Genomic DNA, 24,642 nt, shown 5'->3' with positions numbered 1-24,642 from the left:
TATTTACCATTTCTTAATTATTTCTTCAATTTGGAAAATAGTACTACTATGTGCAATTTACTTAATATTTTTGCATATTTTGAAATAAAATGTTTCTAACAGATTTTATATAGATTACTTGGTCTACACAATTTTTCATAATTATTGTTTTCAAATCATTTTCATACTTATTAGGAACTATAGTAAATAATCAAAAATCATGCATTCAATTAGATGTGAAATTAGATGTGAAATAAAAGGCAACATTTGTTTTACGTTTTACCATAAGTATAAGAAGGTATATTTCAGTTTCTTATTAGAGCAAGTTAAAAAAAAAAAAAGCACAGCTTCATTGCCCCCACCCCCATATCTCACAAATATAAAAATACATTTTTTAAAAAATAACTCTCTTTAACATATATGCTATATATATGAATATATAGATCTATAGTCAAGGGAACGCAAACTGTACATTGATCACAAATTTGGGCAAACATTTTGTCACAAACGTAGGTAATATTAAAAATTCACAAATGAAAACCATCAATGAAAATTCCAACAGCTAAGTACATAAAGAATATGAAATAAATTCTTATAACTTAATACAGTCAAATTGCTTTCTTTAAAATATTAAAATTAATTGTTCTTTCACCTTTTCTATTTTTACCTGAGATGATTTTCTCCTATGATCACTTTCTCCACTTCTCATATCCATTTTAAGATTTTCCCTAAAAAAAAACACACACAAAAAAGAAAAATTAGACAACTGCTCTCTAAGAGGAGCATCTGGGTAGTTGGTGGGAATGAAGGTAGAGAATCGAGAAGAAAACACAACATCAAAATGGGCAAATCCTTTTAAAGTATTAAAAAAAAAAGTCAAGAAGACTCATAGGGCCCCACCTAAGGCTACTCATATGACATATAATGTGGTTTCATAGCTTGCATTTATGCGTTCGTTTTCGTTGGTGTTGATTTCACAGTAACAGTTTTGAAAGTGAAAGGAGGCATGGCTGTTAAAGAAGCGACTAGGTTTTGCACAATAAAGTGGTGAAAGCGGAAAGAGATTTGGATTTGGCATGGAGCTTAATAAGATAATTAAGAGTGTAGAGACTAATGGGTCCTAAAAATAACATTTAAAATAATGTTTTTCAACTAAAGAGTCTCGAAACAAGAAAACAGGTTTATAAATGTTAATTAAGCCTGTGGAAGTTGACGTTCTATTAGCTGAGGTAGCATGGAGGAACAAGAGCTATTTTTTAAACAATTAGTGAACAAAAACCAATAAACCTAATAAAACATTTAACTAAATGTTATCAGTATATAGCGTTTTCCCATAATTCTTTGTACAATAAAGAAGAAGGCAGAATTAATCAGTTCTATAATGCTTCTTATTGTTTGTCTCACGTATTTTCAGTATAATAAAATATGATTTTAAAAGCACAATAATTTGCTCTCAGTTTATATTTTTCATATAAAATATAGCACCATTTCATAATAATCTAATTGTAGTTTTCATTCATATGCATTGTATATTTCAAAAACATTTTCTCTTTTTAATAATTTTTACACATGCTTAGAAACATTTCAATCAAAATAAAAATTTGTAGGATACATCTAATCCTTTTAAATTCAATGAGGCAACAATGGATTTTGTTATAAAATGCTTAAATTGCACAGCAATTTACTTTTACAGAGAAAATAATTTGAAAGCAATGTCTTATCTGCTAAGCCAATATACAGCTCTAAATTTAAAACAAGTTTTGTATGTACTCTTTCCACTAATAAGCTTAATGGATACTTTCACACACTTCGCAACTGCTCTAGGACAAATGTTTCTTTTAAAAGATATTTTAGAAGAAGGTATTATTGCGAGCTCCTTTTCCAATTAGCAAAGGAGAAATAGTCTTGTCATCTCTACTTCTGATAGAATATTGAAATCCTTGTAAATAATTAAAATATAACTTCCCCAAACTAATTTCATTTATAAGTAGTTTAATGCATATTCTGACATGACCTTTCTTTAGAAGTTCAAAAAGTTTTTCTTTCACATTTCAAATTATGAGTCACAGCACAAAAAAAAAGATTTACTTTCCATACCAACTATATCTAAACACTCACTTTTCTTAGATAGCAAAAACTAATACTGAACATAAAAAGCACAGATAACACAATAATGTCTTTTCAAAACTTCTGTGTATAGAAAAAATAAAATCACATACACTTTTTTCAAAGATTTTTCTATTTTTATACATAAGTTTCTATTCTAACTAGAATTAGAACAAGAGAGCAAAAAGAAAAAAGTTAATGAAAGGAAAGTGGGTGATGAGTTAAATAAGAGTAAACTGAAAGTTTACGGTTCCCTTTTTATAACATTAGGCTTAAAAAGAAACAAAAAAAAAGTTATACCTGATGTGAAAGGTGCGACTTCACCAAATGCAACATATTGCTAATTATGCCATATTTTTTTGGAAATAGTAAAAATAAAGAAGGTTCATTTGGTTATGTTGCCTTAAAAAGCTGCTTTACAAAGCCCGATGTCTCTGTAGTTATATAAGCCAATGTTTGCGCTTTTTGTTTTGTTTTGGTTTGGATTTTTGTTTGTTTGTTTTTGTTTTTGTTTTTGAACAGGAGCATCTCATTTTTTCAGCACTCTTGCACGAAGTAGGACAAACTCAGACTTTTTTTTTTCTTCGTGGCTCCTGTTAATTTTTGGGAAAAAGGTCCAGGGTGCTTGTCTTCTTTTTCATCCTTCTCAGTATTCCAGGCACAAAGCACTGCGCAGAAGCTGCACCAATCCTTGCCGTCACTGACAGCAGAATGGTTGAAGGTGGGAGAGACCAGGAATCCTTCCAGGCTGTGTTAACTTAGAAATGAGGATTGCACAGGTTTGTCTCTTGAAGCAAAGGGGTGAGAAGGCAGGGTGCCAGTTTGCTACTGCTGCAATGATCTCATGCTCACTGCTGCTGTCGCCCTCTTTGCCCAGTTCAAATGCCTGTTCATTAAAAAAAAAGAAAAAAAAAAAAAAAACCTACTTGGATTCTTCAGCAAGAAGAAAACGTTTTAATAATTTAAAAAATCAGCAGTGAAAAAAAGCATAAAAAAGCACACATAATTTTAGTATTCACTTTGTTATGCCTCAATATTCTGTTTATATTTTCCTTTTTTTTTTTTTTTTTCTATTTGGAGATAAGCAGTAGAATTTATCAGGCGAGAAAGGGACAGCCTCCTGGTGGTCTGCCAAAAACCAGAATAAAGGCGAAGTTGTGCTTCAAAGCTCAATCGCTTGCTGAGTCTGGCTAAAGTCAAGCATTAAGATCCACCATTTTCTGAGCCATGCTAGAAAAGAAGAAAAAAGTCAGGACGGTTGCTGCTTTCCAAGTCTCCGTTGGCACCATCACAAAATCTCAGTCGTAAGGTCACATGATTCTCTGCCAAATGTAGAGTACATTCCCATCAACCATTCTGCTGATACTGCGAAGGCAGCTATTGTCTCGTTTAGACCCAAAGTTCAGCCCACTCTTCATTGAATTAGCTGAAAAACGCATCACCTTTGGGGGCTGGGAGTCATGGAAACGTCTACCTGGCAAGCTGCCCACTTTTTCTGCCCATCAACCAGAGATGGAATTGTGCTGCCTAATGCAATGATGACTTGGAATGTGAAGAGTCGTCCAAAGTGAATCTGATTCTTGCAACGCCTGTTTCGTTTGCACAGAAAACTCTGGCTTCTTGTAGTTAAGTGTGGAAAAAAAAATCTTTCCTACTAAATGTAGCAAATAAAGGTCTGAACATGCCTACTCTGCAACTTTATTTCACAACACACCCAAATGGTTCTCAAATGAAAAGACTGAACACCCCTCAAGTTTTCTGAGTTAAAGGGTCCTCTGTCTTCTTACTCTTACAAGTGAATGTAACAAGCCCAGGACATTTGTTTTAGTCTCTCACTTTAAGATTTAAAATATTTGAGATTTCTTCTTCCTTTTTATTACTTTCTGATTTTATCTGGCACCAATTTTGTAGTACATGGCCACAGCATACACTTGCAACAGTGGGGATACATTATTGCTGCATCTCCATCAAAGTGGTCCCCTGAGAGAGTCAGTTGTCTCTTCAACCACACAAAATCCTGCCACTGGGTGCTGCAGTAATCCTGAGCAGTACCTAGCACAGCTGCTGTGCAAGTTTGCCGAGACTGACACATGTGAGAAGTGCCCTTTCTATTCCTTAGCTGGCTACAGTTTGTTTGTGTGGCATGAAAGATGCCTTTGAAAGATGCAGAGAATATATCAACAGTTCTTAGGCAATAAAATGAAATGGCTCCCCCTCCCCAATGAATTTCCATTCTAGCAGGCAAAAGTTCCCATGTACAAACATTTCCATACTTTCTAACAAAAGTATGGTGAATTAAATCTTTCACAATTTCCTTAAGCATAATCTAAAGCCAAGCAGGAAGGCAGGGCATTATTAGGATTTAAACCAAACATACCGAGCAATCCTAAAAGGAACCATGTTCACCTAACTGCATTTAAAAAAAAAAAAAAAGATGATTGTGGAACCTTTATCTAGGTATAATTCTTCATGAAAGAAATTTAAAATTACATTCAGTGCATTACCAAAATGATGGATTGACGTTACCCCTCCCTCACGGACACATATATACATTGCACAATGCATGACAAATGTTTAAAAAGATCATCAAACTTGCCTAATAAAAGAAAATCATCTTTAAAAAAAAAGATTCAGGGGTCTGGAAAGTATATCCTAGAAGTGGTTAATGGTCCTTTTTGTTGTGCCATGTGTCTCACGCCACTTTCTTTGGGAGTGGTAGATATACATGCACACATACCCATGCATGGGAACAATTATGGTATCCTCATGCTTTATAATTCAAAATCATAAAACAACCCTAAACCCTAAAACAATAAACTTACACATGTGCTGAAATTAAATTTTTTTCCTTTTCTAGATTGCAAAATTCTGGACAAAGATTTTCAAGTGCCTTAAGCCTATGCTCAGGGTGACTGGTGGGGAATTCAGGAAGATAGACCCACATGTTCCATGATGCAACATAGCAAGAAGAAGTTTGATAATCCCTCATAGAAAGGAAAATTCTCATTCACTTATTCAGCAGATATTTATTGAATACTAGTAGAGAAGCATACTACTAAACAGAGATATTCCAGGTACTAAAAGAGCATTTAACAGAGGCAAACTAATCAAGAAACAAACTGGTAGAAAGTGAAATGAATATAATTTTCTAAAAAATTTATAGATAGCCTTCTCTGTCTCAAGTTTTCCATTTTTAATACAGAATATATTTAAGTAATCAATTTTTAATAATTCTGTTTAGCTTCCTTAAAGAACCTAAGGTAAAATTTTCGTTACCTTCTCAATTTTAGAAATGAAATTAAAAAAATGAAGAAGGAAAGTTCTGCTTCTGGGAAGATGGACTAGATATAGTTTTTCCTAATTCTCCTAATTTAAGGTATAACCAGAGTCTAGGTGGCCAAAGGCCCAGGAATGGGACAACCTAGAAAAGCAGAAAGCTTTGAGACAATACTGCATTGCTACAGGTAAAAACAGTGGCCCCACCCACACCAGTTAAGGTCAAGTGGGGGGCCTAGATGTTCACCCTTGCCTGGCTAGAACAAGGCATCCCAACACCTCTCCTCCTACTCCCCAGTCGGTTTGAGAAGACTGAGTAGGACGCTGGGGCTTTCATCTCCACCAGGTGGTAAAAGATCTTTCTCCTATCCCCTATGTTGTCAGTGAATATTACAGGGCAGCATGGACTTCCACCCCTAAACCAGCTTTAATGAGGTGCCCTTTGCCTCCATCCCTGCAAACCATAAGGTGCCACTGGTGGCCAGTGGTAAAAAGCCACTCCTATGCCTACTAATTAGGGAGGTGTCAGTGGAGCTCTACTGGGGGCAGGAACAAGGAGCCCTCTCATGTTGAGTGTCAAAGGTGGATGAGGGGGAACCTGAACTTCTATTGTTACCTGATCATGCAAAGATAACACACCCCTGTCTGCTGGAGTGCCAGAGAAAGGCAGATAAAACAGAAGATTTAAATAATATCCGGAGTGTCATAACATAATACCCTAATTGTCTAGGTTTCAATCATAAAATCAGTCATCATACAAAGAACTAGAAAGATCCCAAACTGAGTGAAAAAATAAATAAAAGACAATCAGTAGATGTAAATCTGTAGATGACAGAGATACCAAAATTTTAAGATTTCACGAAGATTTTAAAGCAGACATCATAAAGAATGCTTTGATATATAATTATGAACATGGTTAAAACAAATTATAAAATAAAAAGTATCAACAACAAAATTGAAGATTAAAAGAAAATGACCAAATGGAAATCTTAGAACTAAAAAAACACAATATCTGGGAAAAAACCACAAAACCTCAATTTATCTACTCAACAGCAAAATGGAGGAGAAAAAGGAAAGAATCAGTAAACTTGGAGAAGGAGCAATAGAAAATACTCAATCTGAATTACAGAGAAAAAAACGAAAACAAAAAGGAGGGAAAAAAGTTAACAGATTGGGAATTGTGGGGCTAGAAAGGAAGTAGAAAGTTTATGTGATCACAGTACCACAAAGAGAGGACAAAGAGAGTGTGGTAATAGAATACTCAAATAATAATCACTGTAAACTTCTCAAATTTAGCAAAAGACATAAATCTATAGATAGGAGAAGCTGAGCAAACTACAAACTTAATAACCCAAAAGATTCCATATAAAAACACATCATAACTTCTGAAAACTAAAGAGAAAGAAAAAATCTTAAAAGCAGGAAGAAAAACATAATTTCACCCATAGAGGAAAAGCAATTCAAATGAGAACAGGTTTCTCATTTAAAAACATGGAGTCCAGAAAGAAGGGGCACAATATTTTAATTGCTAAAAGAAAGAACTATCAATCCAGAACCCTATTTCCAGTGAAAATATCTTTCAGGAATAAGGGGGAAATCAAGACCTTCTCAGATAAAGGAAAACTAAGAGAACTTGTCACCAGTTGACCTACCCTCAAAGAATGGCTAAAGGAAATGGTAAAAGAAGGAACATCAGACCATTGCAAAGGAAGACAGAACAAAGTAAACAAAGTAAAATGGGTAAATACAATAGACTTCCCATCTCTGGAATCTTCTAAATTATGTTTAATAGTGGAAGCAAAAATTGTGGTTCTAACGGTATGCTGAGGAAATACTTAAAACATTTATAGATGGGGAAGGGTAAAGGGACATAAAATAAGGAAAGCTTTCCATACCTTGCTTCAAATACGATGATATCAGTAACCTTAAGGAAGTTATATATAAGTAGTGTAAAGCATAGAGCAGTCACTAAAAAACTGACCAAAGAGATATACTTGAAAACACTAGATAAGTCAAAATTACAAAGGTTCCCTTCTACAATAAACTCACTTCAAATATAGCAATATAAGCAGGTTGAGAGTGAAAGTGTGGAAAATAGCATGCAAACATTAATCAAAAGAAAGTACAATTTAAAGCCAAGCAGGAAGGCAAGCATTATTAGTGTTTAAACTAAACATACCGAGGAATCCTAAAAGGAACCATGTTCACCTAACTGCATTGGGAAAAAAAGTTTGATATTAATATTAGATACATATTAGTTGAAATATTAATGTTAGATAAAATATTAGATAAAATTGACCTAATATTAGATAAAATAAATTTTAGATTGAAGAAAATTACCAGAGACAGAGAGGGACAGCATATAATGATAAAAAAAAAAAAAGTTAATCCAACAAGAAGACATAGCACCTCTAAATATGTAGGCTTCAAACAAAAGAACTTCAAAATATGTAAAGTAAAAACTGGTAAAAGAGAAAAGAGAAACCAATAAATCCACAATTATAGATATAGATTTCAATAGCCCTCTATCAACAATTGGTAGAATAACTAAACAGAAAGTTAACAAGGATATAGAAGAACTCAACAACACCATCCAACCACAGTATCAAATTGACATTGATAGAACATATCACTCAACGATAGCAGAATACATATTCTTCTCAAATGCAAATGAACTTATTTTAGGATAGGCCATATTTTGATCCATAAAACAAATCTCAACACATTTAAAATAATTGAAGTAATACAGTGTTGTTTTTTTTAACCATAATGGTATAATAGAAACCAAAAACAGGAAGGTAACAGGAAATCTCCAAACACTTGGAAACTAAACAGCACATTTTGAAATATTCCATGGGTCAAAAAGGGAGTCTCAAGGGAAATTGAGAAAATATAATTAATATAATTAAGAAAATATTAAGAAAATGAATACAAATGAAAATGCAACATATCAAAATTTGCAGGACACAACTAAAGAAGTGCATACAGGGAAATCAATATCACTAAATGAACACATTAGGGAAGAAGAAAAGTCTCTGATCAATAATCAAAAATCTTTCCTCTCCTAACCAATAAAAATAAGAGCAAAATAAGTATAAGGCAAACAGAAGCTAAGAAATAATAAAGATAAAGAGCACAAATCAATGAAATTAAAATAGAAAAACAAAAAAGAAAATGAATGAAACAAGATGTATTAATAGTTCATTGAAAAGAAGAATAAAATTGGAAAATCTCCAGCAAGACAGAGAAAAAAGAGAGAAAACACAATTTATCAAATCACAAATGACAGGGAATATCACTACAGAATATGTAGACATCAAAAGACAACATGTGGAATCTAAGCCCCCTCTTGTTACAGATGTGGAGTGGACACAACCATTCTAAGGTCCACCGGATGGAGGAATAGAGTATGGATTAGAGTGGATTTACTGATATATTCTTTTAATGAACTATTGTGATTAGTAATCAAAGAAAATGTGGCATTGGTGTGGAGAAAGTGGCCATGGTGGCTGCTGGGGGTAGGGAGTGGGAGGAAGAGATGTGATGTGGGGGCATTTTCGCGGGTTGGAGCTGTCCTGGGTGGTGCTGCAGGGATAGTTACCAGACATTTTATGTCCCATGGCCCACTGGGTGGACTGTGGGAGCATGTGGGCTATGGTGTGGATCATTGACCATGAGGAGCAGCGGTGCTCAGAGATGTATTCACCAAGTGCAATGAATGTCTTATGATGATGAAGGAAGTTGTTATGGGGGGAGGGGGGTGGGAAGTATATGGGGACCTCATTTTTTTTTAATGTAACATTGAAAAAATAAAGACAAAAAAAGACAAGAGAAAACAACACACTACAATACACACATATATCAGACAACAACAGTTTCCTCAAAAAACACAAATTATCACAACTCATTGAATATGAAATTGCTACTTGAATAATCCTATAGCTATCAAAGAAACTGAATTTGTAATTTAAAAACACCCAAATAGATACTTCCATACCAAGATAATTTCAGTAGATAATTCTAATAAATGTTTAAAGATTTAATACCAATTCTACACAGTCTTTTTGAAACAATAGAAGAGGAGGGAACAGTTCCCAATTCATTTCATGAAGCGACACCACCCTGATACCAAAACAAAACAAAACCAGTACAAAAAAGGGAACTACAGACCATTTTCTCTTACGAATATAAATACGCATATCCTTAACAAAATATTAGCAAATAGAATTCAGCAATATATAAACATAGTTATGGAGCATGACAAAATGGGATTTATTCAAAATCCAAAAATCAATCAATGTAATCTAGAATAGTAAAAAGCTAAAGAAGTAAAAAATGCAGGATCATATCACCAATGCAGAAAAAGCCTTTGACAAAATTCAACACCTATTCATGCTAAAAACTCTCAGACAACCAGGAATAGAGGGAAAAGTCTTGAATTTGATTTAAAAAACTACTGAAAGAAAAAATACCTATAGCTAACATTATTTTTACCAGTGAAAGACTGAATGCTTTCTCCGTAAGATCAGGAACATGTCAAGGATGTCCACATTCACCACTCTTATTCAAGTTATAGCCAGGGCAATAAAGCAAGGAAAGGAAATAAAAGGAAAAAGTACACTACTATTTTAAATCACTCAAAAAATGAAATAGATGTAAATCTAAAAAGTCATTTATAGGACTTGTATGCTGAAAAGTAAAAAAAAAAAAAAAAACACTGATGAAAGAAACCTGAGAGTTGGAGAGAAATGGATCACCTGTCTTAATGTAGTAAAGATGTCAAGTCTTCCCAAATTTTATAGGTTTAATGCAATTTCAATTAAAACCTCAGCAGGATTTTTTGTAGCTATACACAAAATTATGCTAAAATTTACATGGAAATACAATGGAATTAGAATAGCTAAAATAATTGGCTGCAATTTTCTGATCCCTGGACTAATTTTCTTTTAATGAGGTTAATTCTGTCTCATGATTTAGTTTGTTTACTTCATCTAGAACCTGACTTTTCTTTTCTTCTTCAACATCTAGATTTCAAAAGCTAAGAAACTGATCTTCCCTGTTTAGGCATTCTCCCTCACTAACCTTCTATGTGTTTCCTTTCTCATCATGTTATATTTAAAGGATATTAACAGTTCTTGTGTTAAAATGTGGAGCTTGGGGAAAGAAGAAAATTGGGCAAAATTATCTTCCCTAAATCACTTTTTGTCTGAATTTATTCATGATCTTAGTTAGAAACACTGCTACTTTTTATCTGTATCTTTATCACCTCTTTTATGATATATTCTTTGAGAATAAATATCAGAGCAAATTACATGAAGCAAATTAGTTGAAAGATTCAGATTTATTTAGAAGATGAAAAAAAGCTAAGTAATAAAAAGTTTAGGAACGTGTGCTATACTGTGATCTGGATGTTACTTGTATGGTGGTATTCAATGGCAGAAATGTCATTAAAAGCAGGAAAAGTAATAAGTAACTGATGAAAAAGCAAAGGAGATTGAGATTAAATTCAAGTCAGGAAAAAATTAAAACCATATCAAGTACAAATTTAAAAAATAAATTTCAAAGCAAAGCCTAGATGAAGGTAAGAATAGTAGGAAAAAAACTTTCATATTCTTCCAGTCAAAATACACCACTGAGGCTCCATGGGTAAAAAGGTAGGCTACTAATGAAATTATTCTTTTCATGAACAATAAGAAGCTTTTTTTCCTACAAATTATGGTTAATTAATGACTTTATAAAAGGCAGTTATTAAATTACATAAACGAACATTCTGAGGTCCTCAGAAAATATTACCTAGAATTTCTTTAGTCACAGAATGACTAGATTTTTCCTCCTCAAAAGAAAGAAACAGCCTCTCTCCATCTCTCTCTCTCTCTTTTTTTTTTGATTACCTGGCCTCAAATAATGTTAACAATTAAACTGGTTTTTTTTTAATCCTTTGGAACAATTAAATACCAAGATTCATTAAGAACTCATGACCATGATATTTGTGTGTTTCAGATGGAGGAGATAAAGACAATTCCATTTAAAGTGGGAGCTGAAAATAAACAGGATTCCTTAAAATACCTACTATAAAGAAAAATGATATTTCATTATTACTGACATGAATATATTTCCCAGATTTTGATTGGGTCAATATTTACACGTGCAAGCCTTAGACAAAACCCCTAGGTACATATGAATACAGAAATATTCGTATTTATTGAGCACCCCATATTATAGGCATGATGTTGAGCAATTTTTGTGGACTGTCTGACTGATTCAATGATAATTCTAAGATTAGTTTCTCTAAACCAAGTTTGAAGAAATTTATAAAAGTGTGGTTATCTTTCTTAGTTTAACACCACCCATCATGCATTAGGAAAGAGTAATTTTTTTAAGTGGGTGGCAACCCTGGCATTTTAAGTGCCTATTTTTTTTAATGCTTTTTGATATCTGGACCTTCTCAAATCTAGAGACTGGTCCTCAAATAACTTGCAGATTCTTTGGGGCTGTGGCTGGTTTAAGAACTTGGAGTGTCCTGACAAGACCCTTGAAGCCATACAAACCAGATGATAATGGCCTGAAATAAACTGGCTGGAAATTTCTTTTTTAAATCAAGCGTATAAAATACATGTCACAAATGTTTTCCTTCCATGTGATTTTTAATAGGTTCTCATGCTATCTTAAGTTTGAAAAGATACATCATGTCAGGTTTCAAAGTAATCAATTTGGGTAGTTAAAAATATTTCAGAATAGTAAAACTCTTGTCTTATTAATTTGATTTTGTTTCAGAAGTCCATTTATATTAAATATGCATGCTATTTTATTTCCTGGTTTGCATACCAAGTGAGTCCTCACATATAAGGTATGGCAATCTTGGAAGTCTGGCATCTCTCTTGTCCATTTGGGACCTACCAGTTATTTATTAATTAATTTAATATCCTAAGAAAATAATATGTGGTAAGATGCTCCATATAGAAAAATGGAAGTTTTTATTAGAAGAGTTAAGAAACAAAGGCATCATGGAAGGCACCAATGAGACATTTTAGAATTGATATCAAATGCTCACATGACTTCACCAAGTGCATCCTCTGCAGTATGTGGTAAAGCCTTTAGAAATACGCAGGGAGTGAGCTTAAGTGTCCATTCAGGAAACAATCCCATATCAGAGGCAACAATTGGCAATACTGCTAGGAGGGGTCGGACCCTCTGGACTGAGAAAACTTCTGCATATTTATTTTTCGCCACTGGATTGTTTGATGGCATTGTTTTCCTGCAGTCACACAAATACACTCAAGCGATGTCTTGAGAATAATGTCAGGATGTGTGAATAATTAAAAAAAAAATAAAGCCATATCAGAAAGGTAGAGATAGCCCACTCTTTATTTAAAAAATGATGGACAACATTCTGACAATGTCTGAGTGTACATAAGGAACTGCACCTCAGTTTTCTGTCCACCCTATGCCCCCAGACCTTTTCCCTGTGTCTGTTCTCAATTATAGAGAACATATTGTCATTTTGAACACTTACGTATGACCTAAATTTACCCTCAAATATGCACTGTTAATTAGTGATATTTTAAAAATAATTTTGGTTTCAGATAAAACTACCCACAAACTCCCCACTAAATTGTGCTGTTCTGGCGCAATGTGGTCTTCCAGGTCTGCATGTCCTCTGCATGTGTGATGACAGGTTCTCCTTACAAGGGGTGTGGTTGAGCAAAGGGTGGGCAGAATTAGCAAAACAGATGGATTTTCATGTGTCACCCTCTGTATTCTATTGTGTTAAATTTATTCCAGATCCATACTGGAAATTCTCCATATCATTCTCATTTTGTTGTCCATTGGTCTGACTACATCTGTTCTTACATGTCCTTCATCTCTCCAATAGAATTAAATGAAAATCCCATGAGCTCCTTAGATCCCATGAGATCCTTAGAGATTGGAATCATCTCATGGGCTAGAGAAGGAGTTTATGGTCTATATTTGCATATAAATTTTCCCAATTACGATTCTAGTATGGGGGACAACATTGATTTTTATCAACAATTTTCACTTTACTACTAATGTAAAGATAATTTTACTCATGCTACCTTCATGAATTAAAATCATTCTTTAACAAAATATCATGTGTAACTAAAAATTAAAGTGATTTGAACATGATTCAACCCACTTTAATCAGTGCATTCTTCTGTTCCCCAATTTTTGAGCTATAAGAAGGTTATTATATAAGCATATATTTTATATGACATCATCTGCAAATGAAATACCCCACAAATTACTTTTAAGTAATGGAATTTAGTTCATCAACAGGAAAATCATTTTTTAATTTAGTATATATTTTTAGAGATCATCACATATTTTGACACTTAAAACAGAATCTATTATAATTTTTATCAATTTTCTTGAAATGTAATTTACTAGGTGGATTGATGTCATTATCATGGGCTATGACCCAATGATTGAATGTAGTGTCCCAGCTCTGTAATGGAAAAAGTTAGTCTTTTACAACAAAGAATGCCCTTCCTTAACTTGAACTGACATTCACTACCTATGTAGCCTATTGCATGTGGTATAATGTCAAGATGGTTTTTCAAAAATAGAATTTGGTTTCTTATCCTTAAACTACATGGTCTTTACATTTTTATGTATTAATATTTATATTTTTATTGTTATAGTAAATATTATATTTTATATATTAAATTTTGTATTTCATCAGCTTCATTTACATTTCTTTCTCCTTTGTCTCTGTCAGGATGTCAACCTGCTCCTCTTGGTCTGGCTCTCTATCATCTCTTCATTTACTGAATTTAATCTTCTGTGGCTCAGGGGAAAAAAATGTAATCAAACTATTAGAATAATGTCAAAATGTCCCTCGCTCTTTCAATATTTAATACATTTGTACATGCATAGTACAAATAATCCATTATCCTCAACAAGTTTAAAAGCTTGTAGAAAAGACAAAAATACATTAAAAAGTTCTTAAACAGAAGTCCAAATGTGTTTCCTCTACCATGTTATGACAGATAAGCCATAGAAGTGGAATGTACTATTTTTGATTGAGAATAAACATCAAGAGAAGTTTGGGAGGGGTGAAAACAATATCCAGAGGAACTTAATGTGCATATAAACACTAGAGGTTAAAAAAAATCTGAAAGTTAAGAACAATCCTGTGACATATTTCAAAATCCATCCTGTGCTTCAAGTATTACAAAAATCATATGTGATGGTATGTGTATTGCAAAATTTTGTATCACATTCAGTGTTATAATATCTAGAAGTCTCCAAAAGAAGTGAGCATGCAGTATCAATTTTAGCATATAGGAAGTAAATCACCCCATTTTGAAGAGAAGCCAAAAATGAAAACAAACTAAAGCTAGGTGTAAAGTATATATAAGAATAAAGTCATTATTAGTTGCATATTTTTTGTTTCATTAAATTATTAAAGCATGCTACAAAGTAAACGATGTGCTGTAACTGTGTCTTCAGTACATTTGAAGTTGATTTCTAATGAACAAACTCCAAGTATTGCTTGCCCAAATGTGTTTTCTTATTATTTCAAAGTGGGAAGCACATATATGTATGTATACATATGTACGTACACAGATATATACAAATATATGAGCTCTTTAATTACAGTTACATAATTAATTTTAAAAAAACTATTATGATGCTTTCAATTTAAAACAAAAAGGGTAATTTAATATTTGTTATTTTCAGACAGAACAGAGAAGAAGCTAGATTAGCAAAACTGAAAGTAATATCAAGACGTGCTGAATATATATTTCAGCTAAAAAATAATCCAACAACTTGATATGAAACTTGTCTTAGAAAACATCGCTCTGACCAGAGTGAGAGTTGTGGTCAGAGTTGATTAATTTTATTTCCTTTATTCACTTAAACAATGCCTCAGTGAGCACTGTGTTAACTCCACAAATTTAAAACTAACCGTGGTGGTACTTAGAACACAACTTTCCAGGGTGCGGAGAATGGGTCTATTTAACTACTCTGTCTGAGCTTCTGAGATAGTAACGTGCATATTTATATATGAGAAATTCTTACATATGTTGAGCAAACATGACCAATATGTTTCATTTTGAAGGCATATTGCTTAGATTATACTACAAAATGCATTTCCCCATATACATAAAAACAAGTATACCTAAGTATACATTTACAAATATATTCATAATAAAATCCTATCACAATATTTCAGAATTTATTTTAGAGGTTGCTGCCCCCCTGCTCTTTTCACTATCATTTGTCCAAAATATCATTGAAATCCTTTATTTAAATAAGAGTAGCAAACTATATAAGTGGTTTTATTTCTATAGTTCCAGATATTTATGCTTACTAGGAATAAGGGAAATAATTATCAACTTAATACAAAGTAGTGCTTTTTAAAAAATGCAAAATTACTGTGTGGAAGGGAATAGTCTCAAAACAATGTCCATTACTCAGATATGTTTAAAGGGCACGTACAAAACCGGGTAGAGGAATTCTGTAGAAGAGATTACCTGTTGAGATAGAGACTAGACCAGATAACCTGAGGCCATTTTGGCCCTGTGACCCTGAGCCAGTTATTTAATCAATCTGGGCTCACTTCTCTCTCCTTTACGATAGGAATGAAAATAGTAACCACCCTGTTGGCTGTTGAAAGGGTTAAATAAAGAAATTAACGTAATGGTACTCAGAATATGTCTAGAACACAGTAAGCGTTAAATAATTTTAGCTATTAGAGTCTTTTATAAGCCTTCGAGATTTATGTCCAATTGAAAATACTGAGTAACAAAGAGCTATCTGGTAAAATTTTCAAGTATTTCTTAAAAACATCAATGATTTTACCATAATTGTACATTTATATGATCTATATTTTACATATAACATCTGGGCACTATTATTCTCATCTACAGATCAATGAACTGAAGTTCAGAATAATTCGAATACTTGCTTAAAGTATTATAGCCAGGGCTTAAAACCCAAGTCATCTTAATCTTTTCCAAGGGCTACATTTTTTTACTAGCACATTATTTTTCTCCCCTGAGCGTGAGACATTATTTTTAAAAAGTAAATCTTTTAGCTCATTGCATTTGTTTCTTCCTTCCTCATCTCCCTCGCTCCCTCTCTCCTATGGGGACCTATAGAACGGAACATTTCTGCTTCTCCTGTATAATGAATTGGGTTGAATATTTTTTGGTTTAGATTAGCTCACAGGATGTTATTTGGGAAATAAAATTTACTGAAAATAATTTAAAAGGATATAGTTTTGAGTTTGGTGAAAACTGGATTCTTCGGATAGTTAGTTTTGTGCAGGGATGAATACAAGAAATGTTTAGAGTTCTGTTTTGCAATAACTTCTGGAAAATAATTCAGTGACAATTCAAATCAGCTTGATTTTACATAGGAAGCTTTTTTAAAGTCAAATTACACTGTCACCCACTATTATCAACAGATTTAAAAAACAAACCAAAAAGATCTGTTTTACGGTCATTTTCATCAACGGAAGACCTAGTTTCAAAAAGTATTTTTATTTATAGCTTTCTCTTAAGCAATTTTTGATCTTTACAATTAAATTTTATTCTTTTCAGATGTAGTTGAGTCATCTAAAGATCAAATTAATTCCATAAGGAATAACAGGACTGCAAGAATTTGAATTGTCTGAGCATCTTAGATTTCACAAAACCCCAAATATATATCCACCTTAAATGGAAACTTGAATTTGAGGCCAAATTTAATCAATACCTGTATTAGGTTAATTCCTGTATTAGGTTAATTTGGTTAATCTCAGGTTAATATTTTTTTATTGTAAATCACAATGAGCATGAGAATTCTTACAGATTTTGGAACAAAATATCTACTTTATCTTGATTAAATAAAAGTTTATTTAATATCAGGTTGTCAATTACATTTTAAAGAAAATAATTTATAATACAATTTCATCTAAAGCAAATTAGAAATACAGAAAAGTAAAAAAAAATTACAATTACCCTATATATATTTATTTTAGTTATTTTGCATTTATTTAAAGGGTAATAATAACTTGAATTTTGCTGGGAAATTGTGTGTCTGCGGTTATTATCAGACTTTTTCTTCCCTAGGGAAATAAAATATTCTCTATTCTAATGTATATTAATCCAGGATCACTGAAAAAGCATGGAGTTTCAACAGAAAGTATAGTTTCACACTTGATGGTTATCATGAAACCTCATAAATGGACAAAATGCCATAGCTATTGAGGTAAAAGTTTTATGACAAACACAGGTGTTTTAAAGAATTTGTAACAAGAAAGTAATACAGTCAATTGAGCCTATTATTTTAATGGCTGAAAATACAGTTATATTCATCCATACAATGAAGCTGGATTAAATAAGAAAGGTGACTAAAATGAACTGATTGCTAGAAAAGTTCTTGAGATAGAGAAGAAAATGTTACTTAAGGAAACACAACCGTGATTTTAAGAACTTGTTTTCATGAGGAGAATTTATGCGTAAAATACATAACAGGTTTTTGTCCTGGTATAATCTCATAATCCTGTGCTTCTCTGGAAGAGTAAACAAACATGTTTATCTCCCCAAACACGCTTACGTCGCAGTTATTTACTGGGCTTAGAAACCCATTCATGGGCTGTTAATTCTACATTGAAACATTTTATTTATTTAAAATTTGGGAAGGTATTTAATTTAGCATATTTAAGAAGTGGAGGAGGTGTTAGCTTCTCTCATTACAATGTAAGCTCCATGAGGGCATGGATATTTGTCTATTCCTGCTTTATATCCCAGGTGCTTTAAAGACAGAATGGTACAAAAGCAGAGCTCGGCAAGTGTTTATGATTTATTCTCAATTCTATGATCAAGTAATTTTCAAAGATCATTTTTTTCTTTGGAAAAAAATATATACTTTCACACCAAAGCTTAAACTAAGTATCTCCACTGATGAAATTTTCTGGGGGGAAAAAAGTGAAAAATGTGGAGTTTGCTATATAAAAATCATTAATATGATTAATGATCTATAGAATTTTGTGATAAAAATAAATGCAGCAAAGCAAATATATTCCTGGAGTCTTTCTCTATAGATTACAACAGATTTAAACAGTCTATTGGTTCCACAAATCAAAGTCTAAGTTTCAACATAACATAAGAAACACCCTTTCCACCACGTAGGCCATGTGTTAATAGTTGTTTATTTTATTTTAACAAACACATAATCTGAGGATAATTTCTGACTCCCTCATTAATAATTAACTATACACTATAAAATATTACTACAAACATTTGATCAGTCTGTAACCGAGAAAGAGAATGAAACCCACCGCCCACTCAGGAATCAGTCCCCAGCTTTGGCCTAACTAACTCCAAAATTCAACTCAACTAATCAACCACAGACGTACAATGATTATGCTGATCCCACTTTTTGAAAGAATTACAGGCAAGACATTGTATTGAAATGTATTTAGGATATATTTGGATGTGTTATATCAAATTTGCTGAAATTTTCTAATTTTAATTTTTGTACAAAAATAATACCACTGTGGTAATTGCAACCAAGTTGAAAATTCATCCAGAAAAACAGACACTGGCGACCCCCCTCCCCCCAAACACACATCCATGCACAGTGTGTAGTAACATCCACTGGCATTTTTAAGATTGCCCATGGATATCTGGTACACTATGGTTATATCAAAAACATGTTTGTGATGTGATCTCTTTATTTTTCATTTCCAATTTCCCTTCTTTATGAGGCAGTTCTTTAATCTCTTCCTAAGAATCTGTACATTCCATAGTTCAGTTATTCAACCATCACTCAACTTGTCTATCTGTTCTCTGCTTCTGTTCTTCTTACTATTAAGCATTGATGGATGAGGAAAAATGTATGTGTATACTTTCTTGAAGTAATTAGCCCCAAAAAAAACTACCAATAAGTTTTTTCCTATACAAATTACTACATTGAAAGTATCCTGAGAGTATATATTCTGTGATTCTTAGAAAAAATTAACAAAAAATAAAAGGGTTGCTCCATGATGCTTCTGCTACTTAGAAGACCTGGACTAAACTATGAGTGGTTAAGACAAAAGGGCCGTGAGCTACCAGAAAATCTTTGTTCCTATTTTGTTCTCTGCTTTTAAGACAATGTGATATTTCTGCATTTTAGAGTTTAAGAGATACATAAAATTAATTTTCTGACATTCACTGAAGGAAAACTGAATTACAATATAAAAAATTCTAATTTGTGAAATTTAAGTATAGTTTCTCACACGAACTAGTTTACTTCTATGATCTTTTATCATGGAAATTAACTACATGAGCAATTTTCAAATGAATTTTGTGATACTGTATTTTGGAGTAAGAATTTCAAATATCTGATTTGAATCTATATCAATTTGACTTGCATTACTTCAGAATTGTTATTAAAACAATTTTTAAAAATAGAGCTTATAAGGCTTTATTTACAATAACTAGTTCATTTTTTCCCCGTTTTAGTGTGATAAAATGTGGTGCAGTCAATTCTTGTTCTTTAAGTTTTGATTTAATATATAAATATGCTTTATATTTGCCTATATGTTAGCATTCCTTTTATGAAGTAGTCACCCAAAATATCAAAACACATTAAACAAAGATGTATTCTTTATTTATCAATTGTTGTTTGGTGTTCTAAGAAGCTTATACTGCTCTCTCTGCCCCAAAAATCCTAGCACAACTTCAATTTCTTCCAACTTGATGTTCTCATCTGAACTATTTACAACTTTCTCTTCAGCATTAACAAGAGCTCTTTTTTTTTCTTTAAGTAGGCAATTCCCATGTTGATGACTATGTCTTATCTGCAGGAACAGAGTAGATAAATTGGCCCCAAATAGAAAACTCTATATATAATTTAAATCTACCCACACAAAATTTGTTAGGTGTTTTAGATCCAGTGATGATTAGGCTACCTGTCAGGATCTTACCAAATCTTTTTTTATTTAGACAAATACAATTGAGAAACTGAAGATTTTTCCTCCCCCTTTAAAAACAAAGGAACTACATATTGCCCAGAGCAAATTCCTAGAGATATTCAAACGTTGTTTACTAATGTCTTTTTAAAATAGGACCCTCAACCACAGAGTTGAAGGATCCCTAAAAATACTCGTTCCATTAAATAGAATTCACACAATATTTTACTTAAATCCCTAAAATTCTTCCATGATTTAAAAGATATACTACCTATAAAATCTAAAAATAACAGCTATAAAGACAACATTCTTTTCAGAGAGGTACAAATGGCAAAGATTAGATACATAAAAACCAGTCTTTGGGAAGAAAGTATCACTTTGACTTGGATATTGTTCTCAGTATCAAAGATGTAAGCTAATAAATTCCCATTATTGAGCCAATCCATTTCATGGTATATGCTATCAGCAGCTTAGGAAACCAAAACAGGTGGAATACGATAATCCTGGATTTTATGCATGATTGCTCAGTACACCCATAACTTCTCTAAAAATAAAAACATTAATGGAACTTAATAATAAAAAAAAAAAATTGTATAACTGTCCAAGGAGAAAAAACCTATTAAAAGCAGTCTTTTGAGCTATCAGATTGGTTTTTGGGGTCACTTAATTTTCAAATTTGTTGCTTTGAGGGAATAAGTAGAAACAACAGGACAAATGGAATTGACCAGGCTATGACATTGATATATGAGAACCATCCATGTATTGATCCTCTTGGGTTAAAGGCTATTAGCAAAAGATAGTATACAATGTCAAGACTCTTTGATCCAATTTTAAAAACAAACAAAACAACAATGGCAAAACTTTGTTTCCACCGTTCACCTCCTAGTGGGCCTCAACCTTCCTTCCAGCAGAAAAGAAAATTTTTCACTTTTGGGGAAGAAATCTCAAGTTTATATTGTGGGGCTCCATCTCATAAATGATTACTAAATGTTACCCTAATTGATAGATATAGCATGAGTTATTACTTTAAAACTGGAAAATGTACTCATTTATCATTGATACGATTCATATCAACATCAACCTCATTCTTCATCGAATTTGTTATTTATTTTATTTGAAGCCTGTGTTATGTCAAATAATCTGCACAATGAATGAAAAGTTCAGAAGCATTCCTGGACATAGAACTCAAAAAGAAACCCTGTTAGATTAACTTTTTATCATCTCTCTGACAGCTAGCTTACCCTCCATACATGCATGCTACATTGGTTCAGTTACTTAGTAGATCACATGAATGATAATATTGGATGATGGGACCCATTGCGTACAAGCTGTCTTTATAGATACAGAGCCTTCAATCCCAAACCGTCATTTGTGTCATTAACTTTCGTGAACAATCTCAAAAGTACTTTTTATTGCTCCTGATGTAAAACCATATGTCTGGCTGAGCAAATTCTACCACCACTGTTGGAAAATAATTCTAAGTACATGCTCTTCTTTGTGGATCTGCAGTACTACATAATACTATCTTTGCATAGCAAGGACATTGTGGATTTTCAATAATGCCTTTAACTGAGAGATAAGGAATGCATTACTGGTGAAATATTTTGCTCACAGAACTAAAAGAACAACTTTCATATCAAGTATATGAGGGTAGTTAGATTTATATGATTAAAATATAGATGTGTTATTGCAAATTAAATGCCTCAGGTAACCTTTCCTTTCACACCATTCTAATTGCTACCTCCTGAAGTTAAAAGTTTAATTCATATGATTAAAATATAGATATTTAGTGTTATTGTAAATTAAATGCCTTGGGCAGCCTCTCCTTTCACACCATTCTAATTGCTACCACCTGAAGGTAAACGGTTATCTCTGGTTCCACACCTGCATTACTGCAAATGTTTCCTACTGACCTCCAGGCTGCCCCTCTCCTTTCCTCACACTCTCCAACTGTCACCCTTGTATTGCATACCACTTCCAGGATAATCCATTTCAAATGCTGCTTTCATCATATTACAGTTGTGTTTAAAAATCAATTACGCATCCCTATGTCAAACCACACCAAATGCAAACTTTTCTATCTAGATGCAAGGCCATGTAAACTTTTACCACCACTCTCATCTAAACTTATCGTGACTCACTAAGAAATACCTCAGGGTACCTTTCACTGTCTCAGGAAAGGTCATATCCACTGGAAACTACATTCTTTCATTCATGTGATTCCCCTCATACATAGTGCCCTCAACTTATACCCTTATTCCCCTCACAAAGTTCTACATAGCCTTCAACATACTAATCCCTCCGTAAAGCATTCTCTCATTATTACCACCATCATCTTAGTGCCAACAGACCTGATAATGCTTCTGTTAAAATCACTTTCTATTACTCAATATTCTTCCATGTGTTTTAAACACATTTCCATAGTTATAACATATTTGCGTAGAAGTACTCTTAATCACTTCAGTATTTTTTACTCTAACAAAAACTGTATGAAAATATAGGAATATAATCAATTTTAGTACATTTCCATCAGCAATAAAAAAAAAATAGAACCTTATATACCTGCATACTTCAGAATCACTAAAGCATTTTCTTTCTTTTCATTTTTCCAGTTATGGAAATTAATCATAAAATATGAAAAAAATTTTTGCTATGATAATTGCCAAAGCTAATATTTGTTACTTGTTATTGACTTTAGGAGGTAAAATTCCTGTATATAATAACTCTTGAGTTTCAATACTTGTACCTAGATACTATTTCAGAGCCATCAGAAATCTTAATTTCTCCTCAATTGAAAGCGTTCACATACCCCTGCTCAATAATGTAGAAACTAACCCCACAACACTGTGTCATTTAAAGTGCTTGCTATTTCCTCAAAAATTTGCACAACTTAACCAATAAACACAAGTGAACTTGGTAATAAATTCATCTTTAATAATTTATTAAAATATTATTTTTGGATTTATGAAGGAATTTTACTTTCATTCTAATTCTTTTCATTCTTTCTAACCAAACAAGCTAGCACTTTAGGTTTTTGAAGCTCAGCGATCAGTCACAATGCCATATGTTGCAGGGGTGATGGATTCTTTTTAAACTGCACTAATGGGATGGGATAGATTTGACCATTTTGAAAGTCTGTCATCCTTTGGTAAAACCCTAGGTTTATAATTTTGTCTGTACATTTCCTTAAATTGCCATTTACGATTCTAGAAATAAGCTCCCATCAGAACTCTCGTAGAATTTTTAGATTTACAAGAAGTGACATTTTAAAGTCAAAGGTACAAATCTGTTATATAATTGTTACTTAAGTTGGATTCACGTAAAAACACAAGGATTACTTGTCAACGATCTTAATCAACTAAAACAGCAATAAGGGGTCCAATAGAAACTCTTGTAGGTGATATTTCCAGATATTTCCAGCCCTCATTCTTTCCTTAGGTTCACACAGCTACATCCTGTCCCTTATTGCTAATGATCAAAATGCCTGTTCTAGTACTTTGTATATCAATATTAATTATCTTTGACAAGTGGTGCATAATTAATATAGGAAGATGCCTACTGCTGTGAAAAGAAGTGCAGCTTAGGAATTTGTTGAAAAGGCATATAGATGGGGATTGAGAAATATGAGAGTGTGTATGAAATGGGATGGAAAGGTCAAAATCAAGGAATGGTCTAGGGAAGCAAGAGGGATTTGTTTTTCTGGTGGATGTAATATGATGTGCAAAGTAAAGAAAAGAGCTATGATAACCAATTTATTTCATTATATGTGCACATTTTAGCATGGTAGAACTATTCTCAGAAATCTGATATTTTAAAATAAAGCATTTTCAAAAACAACAGCAAAAAAGATGTTTTTTTTTTTCATTATAGAACACATAGCTACATCTTTATTTTCTATAAAACTTTATGGCATAGCAGATAGAAAACTAAGAATAAATCAAGATTATGCCATCAATCTAAAACAGGGGTTCTTAACAAGGGGTCTGTGAGCTTGAATTGAAATTCAAAAAAAAAAAATTCAATTTTGAATTGAAATTCAAAACACACGTCTTGTGGGGACATGTTGGTACAGGTATGATATATTTACTGAATAAACACAGTATAGTGTGGACTCAGTAAGGAATCTGTGGGTTTCACCTGACAGACAAAGAGTCTGTGGAACAAAAAGCTTTAGAAGCCCTGATCTAAAATATCTGCTTCTTTTCACTTCTTTAGATTATTCTATATGCTAAATTTTAAATTGTGAACCTATTTTTCCTGTTCAAAGTTTTAGAAACAACTGTTACATTTCTATGTAAACATTAGAGACAGCAGAAATTCAATCAGTATTTCTGTTTCCTCTTCTTTGAGAAAATCTAAATGATTAAACATTT

The 24,642-nt window shown here is 32.7% G+C and overlaps 1 long non-coding RNA gene across 2 annotated transcripts in view; it reads right to left on the bottom strand.

The window, feature by feature from the left end:
* The window catches only part of LOC111765170 (uncharacterized), a 153,415-nt gene that overhangs the window by 55,147 nt on the left and 73,626 nt on the right, over window positions 1–24,642 (bottom strand). Inside the window, exon 3 of one of the 2 annotated variants that reach the window (XR_011648693.1) lies at window positions 647–707. This is a non-coding gene — a long non-coding RNA (uncharacterized lncRNA). Of the gene's footprint in view, window positions 1–594; window positions 708–24,642 lie in introns of those variants that run through there. The other variant, XR_002797575.2, reaches the window with a different exon arrangement.

The sequence above is a fragment of the Dasypus novemcinctus genome, chromosome 4, assembly GCF_030445035.2.
Source record: "Dasypus novemcinctus isolate mDasNov1 chromosome 4, mDasNov1.1.hap2, whole genome shotgun sequence".
NCBI lineage: Eukaryota > Metazoa > Chordata > Mammalia > Cingulata > Dasypodidae > Dasypus > Dasypus novemcinctus.
Note: the sequence above shows the minus strand (reverse complement) of the source record. Positions and strands in the feature narration are given on the sequence as shown.